This window comes from Pan paniscus, chromosome 20 (genome assembly GCF_029289425.2).
Source record: "Pan paniscus chromosome 20, NHGRI_mPanPan1-v2.0_pri, whole genome shotgun sequence".
In the NCBI taxonomy this organism is placed as follows: domain Eukaryota; kingdom Metazoa; phylum Chordata; class Mammalia; order Primates; family Hominidae; genus Pan; species Pan paniscus.
Genome location: NC_073269.2, coordinates 64858208 through 64865882, shown reverse-complemented (window position 1 = coordinate 64865882; position 7675 = coordinate 64858208).

The following is a 7675-nucleotide window of genomic DNA, read 5'->3' as shown; positions in this document are numbered from 1 at the left end:
GCGGCCACGCGTCAACTTGGTGGCCGCCTGCAGTGTGGCCTCCTGGGAACTCGCCCAGATCTTTTCCTTGTTGTCACGAATGGTGGCCAAGGTGGAGTTGGACAGCCCCAGCGCCTTCCCGATTCTACTGAGCTTCTCTCCGGCTTCAAAGCGCCACAGCGCCTCGAGCTTCACCTGTAGGTTGATGACCTTGCGGTCCTACCAGATGCCTCAGTAATCGCGAGCGTTCAGCGGCCTCTTCAGGCCCGAGACGGTGGAGCGGGAGACTGTCCGCGCCGCTTCCTCCAGACACCGCAAGGGGGTGCTTGTGTTCCAGCTACTGAGCCCGCTGATCTCAGCACTTGTTGCCACTAAGGCCCCAGCCATGACTCGCGCTGTAAAATGAGGACACAAGGCTTACTGGTGGGGAGTGCTGACAGGCTTGGGTAACACCTGGTAAAGATAATTTACCAAGTCTCTCTCTTTAGGGAGCAGATTCGGGCCATATTAGGGTCACAGGGCTCACTTCCCACTGGATGTTTGCCCCATACACTAAACTAACTTCACTCTCAGGAATGCAGCAAGCTTCTGTAAACACACTAGGACTTTATAAGCTTTCCCTGCCCCTCACACTGAACATCGGGTTTCCAAATCACCCCCCTCAGCCTAACCCTAACCCTAACTTCTCCCCACTCAGCCTTCCGAGTAGCTGGAATTATAGGCGCCCGCAACCGTGCATGGCTAATTTTTGTTTATTTTTAGATGAAGTCTCGCTCTTGTCCCCCAGGCTGGAGTGCAATGGGGCAATCTCGGCTCACTGCAACCTCTGCCTCCCGGGTTCAAGTGATTTCTCCTGCCTCAGCCTCCCGAGTAGCTGGGATTATAGGTGCGTACCACCACGCCCGGCTAATTTTTGTATTTTAAGTAGAGACGGGGTTTCACCATGTTGGCCAGGCTGGTCTCGAACTCCTGACCTCAGGTGATACGCCCGCCTCAGCCTCCCAAATTGCTGGGATTACAGGCGCAAGCCACCGCGCCCAGCAATGCCTGGCTAATTTTTGTATTTTTAGTAGAGACAGGGTTTCACCATATAGGCCAGGCTGGTCTTGAACTCCTGACCTCAGGTGATCCACCTACCTCAGCCTCCCAAAGTGCTAGGATTACAGGCGTGAGCCATCGTACCCAGCCCAAAATCCCTATTTAGAGTGCATATTATCTAGGCATCTGTTCAATGGGACACTGGGAACCAGAACTGGGGGCTAGTCCTTAAGGAGCAGGCATATGCTAGCTATTGTTCAGGAGACACCCTGCCTCAAATGCTGGTGGACATGCTTAGAAAATAGAGCCCATGGCTGGGTGCAGTGGCTCATGCCTGTAATCCTAGCACTTTGGGAGGCAAAGGCAGGCGGATCACCCAAGTTCAGGAGTTTGAGACCAGCCTGACCAACATGGAGAAACCCTGTCTCTACTAAAAATATAAAATAAGCCAGGTGTGATGGTGCACGCCTGTAATCCTAGCTACTTGGGAGCTGAGGCAGGAGAATCGGTTAAACCCAGGAAGTGGAGGTTGCAGTGAGGCGAGATTGTACCATTGCATTCCAGCCTGAGCAACAAGAGCAAAACTCCGTCAAAGAAAGAAAGAGAGAGGGAAGGAAGGAAGGAAGGAAGGAAGGAAGGAAGGAAGGAAGGAAGGAAGGAAGGAAAGGAAAGGAAAGGAAAGGAAAGGAAGGAAAGGAAGGAAAGGAAGGAAGGAAGGAAGGAAAGGAAGGAAGGAAGGAAAGAAAATAGAGCCCAGCACTACAGAAAAAAAAAAACAACACCCCACAGTGACTATAGATACATGCATCCAAGATGTCTCCCCCGCCCCTCATATTCATGTGTAAGGAAAAACCAGTCCTGCAAAAGCAAGGCTTTCAATCCCCTTAGCAGTAGCTGAAGCCAGCTTGCAGCTTTTCCAATATATGTAGAATCAGCTTCATGAAGGCTCTGTGGAGACCCCAGCATCAGCCCGCAGGAACACCTCCCCAGGGATCTGGATCCCAGTGCCCCCACCACCACGTTCCCCTCCTTTGAGCTTCTCTCAAAGACTAAACCCAACCTCTTCCCTTTGTTCATAAAGCTCTAGGAATGGATGTTGTTCCCTGAAGTTCCTACCAACATGACATCTTAGGGTTCTTTTTGTACTTTTTTACTCCTTCAATATCTCGGTAACATTTTTTACCTTAACTTCCCTCTGTTAAAACAAGTGGTGTGTTAGCAGTTCCTCAAAAGGTCAAATAGTGTTACCATATGACCCAGCAATTCCACTTCTAGGTATACAACCAAGGGAAATGAAAACAAACATCCAGACAAACACATGTACATGAACATCCATAGCAGCATCATTCATAATAGCCAAAAAGTAAAAACAAGCCAAATGCTGATCAAAGAATACATGAATAAACAAAATGGGTCATATCCATGCAATGGAATATCATTTGCTCATAAAAATGAAGTTCTGACATGTTAAAACATGGGTGAACCTCGAAAACATTATGCTCTGAGAGAAGCCAGACATAAAAGGCCACATAAAGTATGATTCCATTTAATGAAATGTCCAGAATAAGCAAATCCATAGAGACACAAAGCAGATTAGTGATTGCCGGGAGCTTAGAGGAGGGGGCTGATGGGTGACTACTAATGGGCATGAGGTTTCTTTTGGTTGTGATTACATTCTGGTATTAAATGGTGGTGATAGCTGTACAACCTTGTGAATACACTAAAAATACCTGAATTGTATACTTTTTTGGTATGTCAGTTATAACTTGGTAAAGGTGTGCTTTTAAAAAAAAGTGATATAGTTTCTACCTCCTGACAGAGAATCGAGTAGGCAGAAGACACTGCACAGTCATGCATGAGTAATCGAGTGAACAGAGGAACAAATGCCAGGATGAATGGTGGCTGTAACCACCCTTCTCTCATATCTTGTAGTTGTCACCCCCTCCCAAGCACAAACGCATACACACGTGTGGAACCCAAGCTCACAGTGAAGATGTTAGACACTGGAAACTACAAAGCTGCTCCCTGCCAGGCCAGTCTCTGTGCTCACCTCCTCTTCCCCCCACCTCCTTCAGGGAAAGGATACCTAAATTGTGACTGATGGTCTCATGGTCCATTTCTCCAACCAGACTAGGCTCCATGAATGCCAAGTGTCTTTCCCTGCTGGACCAATAGGGCCTGGCATATGGCAGGCACTTAGTGACCTTGCGGGGAAGGAAAGAAGGATGGGAAAGGAAGCCTGGTCTACCCCGAGAGAGGAGAAGTCACATCAACCTCAAGCTCATGCCTTTGGGGGGCTCAGAGGCTGCAGAAGTCTCCAAATGCGTCACAGCTTCTAGGTCCTCCTCCCCAAGACAGGGATATTGAGGGCCTAGGCAGACGGAGGGAGACACTCAGGGCCCAAGGTCATGAGCTGTGATCCCTCATAGATTCCCCTATCCCTCTGGCCAACCCCTGGACCCCTGTGGCTCACCAGTCTTCAACATCTGGGTGAAGTCCTCCACCAGCGCCATAGCCTCCTCACTGCTCTCAGGGCACTGGGGCTCCACCCAGACACAGATGGCAGGTGGCAGGACACCCAGGTACATCCTGCAGGGCCGTCCTAATTGGTACCACCACCGTGGAGTACCCAAGGATAGAAGGGGATGATGGTTCTCCATACCAGATCAACAATGATTCAGTGAACCTAAGTCAGATCCTGACCTCTGTTGGAGCCCTCCCAGGCCTTCAAGTAAAAGCCACAGTCCTCACTGCCTCCTTTGTAAGACTCAAAGCCTCCTCCTCTACTCTGCTCACTCCTGACCACATCTTCCAGACAGAGCAAAGGGGCTTTTTTTGTTTTGTTTGTTGAGACAGAGTCTCGCTCTGCCGCCCAGGCTGGAATGCAATGGCACAGTCTTGGCTCACTGCAACCTCTGCCTCCCAGGTTCAAGCAATTCTCCTGCCTCAGCTTCCCAAGTGCTAGGACTACAGGTGTGTGCCACCATGCCCAGCTGATTTTTGTATTTTCAGTAGAGACAGGGTTTTACCAATGTTGGCCAAGCTGGTCTCAAACTCCTGACCTCAAGTGATCCACCTGTCTCGGCCTCCCAAAGTGTTGGGATTACAGGCGTGAGCCACTGTGCCAGCTACAAATGGACTTTTGTTCCTATGGTTCCTTTGGCCCAGGGCAGGCACTCTTCCCTGTTATCTGCATGGCTTTTTCCCCTCACCTTCTGCAGTTCTTTTCAAACACAACCTTATGAGACAGGGCCGTCCCCCACCGTTATTTATTTATTTATTGTGCGTCTGTCTCACCTTGTCTCTTTTACACTTTGAACCATGTGAATGTAACACCTGGCCAAAACAGTAAAAAAATTTTTTTTAAACTGTGCTTGTGAAAAACAGGAACAGGCCAGGCACAGTGGCTCACGCCTGTAATCCCAGCAATTTGGGAGGCTGAGGCAGGCAGATCACGAGGTCAGGAGTTCCAGACCAGCCTGGCCAACATGGCGAAACCATGTCTGTATTAAAAATACAAAAATTAGCCAGGCGTGGTAGTGGGTGCCTGTAATCCCAGCTACTCGGGAGGCTGAGGCAGGAGAATTGCTTGAACCAGGGAGGCGAGGCAGAGGCTGCAGTGAGCCAAGATTCTGCCATTGCACTCCAGCCTGGGCGACAAGAGCAAGACTTCGTCTCAAAAAATAATAGTAATAATAATACAAAAATTATCCGGGCATGGTGGCGTGCGCCTGTAATTCCAGCTACTTGGGAGGCTGAGGCAGGAGAATCGCTTGAACCAGGGAGGCAGAGGCTGCAGTGAGGCCAGATCCTGCCATTGCACTCCAGCCTGGGCGACAAGAGCAAGACTCCATCTCAAAAAAAATAATAATAAATAATAATAATAATAATCAGTTGGGCATGGTGGCGTGTGCCTGTAATCCCAGCTACTCGGTGGGGCTGAGGCAGGAGAATTGGTTGAACCCGGGAGGCGGAGGTTGCAGTGAGCCGAGATCGCGCCACTGCACTCCAGCCTGGGCGACAGAGCAAGACTCCCATCTCAAAAAAAAAAAAAAAAAGATAGAAGAAAGGAAGGGAAGGAAAGGAAGGAAGGAAAGGAAGGAAGGAGGGAGGGAAGGAAGGAAGGAAAAAAGACAGGAACGAAGGAAGGAAAGGAAGGAAGGGAGGAAAGGAGGAAGGGAGGGAGGAAGGGAGGAAGGGAGGGAGGGAAGGAGGGAAGGAGGGAGGGAGGAAGGGAGGGAGGGAGGGAGGAAGGGAGGAAGGGAGGGAGGGAGGAAGAGGGAGAGAGGGAGGAAGGGAGGGAGGGAAGGAGGGAGGGAGGAAGGGAGGAAAGGAGGAAGGGAGGGAGGAAGGGAGGGAGGGAAGGAGGGAGGGAGGGAGGAAGGGAGGGAGGGAGGGAGGGAGGAAGGGAGGGAGGGAGGAAGGGAAGGAGGGAGGTAGGAAGGGAGGAAGGAAAAAAGGAACAAATGCCGCCTGACCGTTCTTTGTGGAATGACTACACCTATGATGAGTACCTCCATGGACCATGCACCTGCCTTGAAACAAGGAGGCACAGCACACAGGGCCCTCAGCTAGAGTGACAGGGAAAGGCGGGTGGACATGGGGAAGGCTCAAACTCAAGCTTTGAAATCGGGGAAAGCCCCGAAATCTGAACCACTCTTGGGCCCATCCTTCTCTCTCCCACATTCACACCTTCGCCTGCGCTCCCATAATTGCAAATTAATTCATCCACACATCCACACATTCACACATTCTCTCCCTCCCACTCTCAACAGGCAGCCCCAAGCCCGGGGGCCTCACGAAGTCTGGGTGGATGACCAAGCTCCTCCCTCGAGACTACATTTCCAAGACAGAGGAGGGAAGGGGAACGAACAGCGGACACGCGCTGTGAGGCCGAGAAGGCCCGCAAGGGACCTTAGGGCCGGGCGAACACGCCCCCACGAAGATCTGGGCCAAAGAACTCCTCGACCCAGGAGGGACCCAGACTCAGATCAGCACCTGCGCAGTATGGTCTGAGGCGGGTACCGTCCCGTCTAGCGGGTCTACATTTCCCAGAGAGCCGTGGGGCCGCCGAAGGCTCCGATTGGCCCACTCGGGTGCGTGCCAGCTGCGGACACAGTGGCCTCATATCCCAGTTCCCCGACCGAACCAAGAGGAGGGGCTGCAGCTCCTGCCCCGAAGCCGGGGCCCCAGCGCGGCCGATCAACCTCACCTTCGGGTCGCAGTGCGAGCCGTCTGCTTTAGCTGGGCTGGCGGGGCTTCGGCCCTTCCCCATCGCCCCGCCTCACAGTGCAGTTTTCCGGAGGACGCCGAGCCCAGGGTCCATCTCGGCCGCGAAGGGGGAAGGTTGCCTGGCGACGGCCGGGCAGGGAGGAGGCTGCGTCAGGCCCGCCCCTTGCGACGCTCTCCGCTCTGCGCCCGGCGTCCCGGGCACTGCCGGAAAATGTAGTTTGGCAACGAGGCCGCACCGCACAGGGTCCAGCCAGGGGCGCCAGAAGCTGCTTCTGACCAAAGGCTGGCTTTCTCGCCGCCTAATGTCTCTGTCTTACATCACCCTCCCTTCTTCCTTCCTTTCCTGGGTATGTGTCACTATTTTCTTTTTCCCTGTTTGTCCCCAGGTTCCCTTCAGACTGCCAAATATAATTTCAAAACAGTTAAAAACACGACTCTCAGTGAGCATGTGTCAAAGATTTATTTACCGTACTGAGGGAAGCAGCAAGATGATTCTAGGAAGACAGGAAAGGAAGAATAAACACTGGCCGGCCGCGGTGGCTCACACCTGTAATTCCAGCAATTTGGGAGGCCGAGGTGGGCGGATCACCAGAGGTCTGGAGGTCAAGACCAGTCTGGCCAACATGGTAAAACCCCATCTCTACTAAAAATACAAAAATCAGCCGGGTGTGGTGGAGCAGCCTGCAGTCCCAGCTACTCGGGAGGCTGAGGCAGGAGAATCGCTTGAACCTGGGAGACGGAGGTTGCAGTGAGCCGAGATCGTGCCACTGCACTCCAGTCTGGCAACAGCGAGACTCCGTCAAAAAAAAAAAAAGAAAGAAAAAGAAAAACACTGAAATAAAAGCACAAAGTTGGATACAAAACTGCTTAGTGACCTACAAAGCGATACACTGGACAGAAAGCATTTGCAACCTATCAACCTGTACAAGGTAGCATATACACTGGACAGCATCTGGACTCCTAAGTTTTCCTAACAGTTTTACCTCGGATTCTCCCTGTCTCTCTTCGTGCTCTCATCTTTCTCTAGGTCTTTGAAAACTGTCAATCCATCTTACTGTATCTCTAATTTCTGTCCCTTTTCTCCCTTCTTGTTTCTGTCCCTCTCCCTTCTTGTCTACCTCTTGAGTCTGGATATCTGCATTTCTTGTCTCTGTGAACCCATTCTGCGTTTCCTTCTTTGTGCCTCTTTCATCTGCATCCCTTTCTGATCTGCCTCTCTCTTGCTAACTGTTCTGACACCTGTTTGCCCGGCCCTGACCCTCTGATCCACTCAGCCCTCTTATAACTTGGACCCGTGTCTCTATGTTTGTTCACTTATTTTCACTGTCTCTCCTCGCGTCGAGTCTCCGGTCCTCCCAGTCTGTGAGTCTGTCTCTCTGTCTCTCTCTCTCTTCCTCCCGCCCGTCCTTCGTCTCTCTTTGCCCTT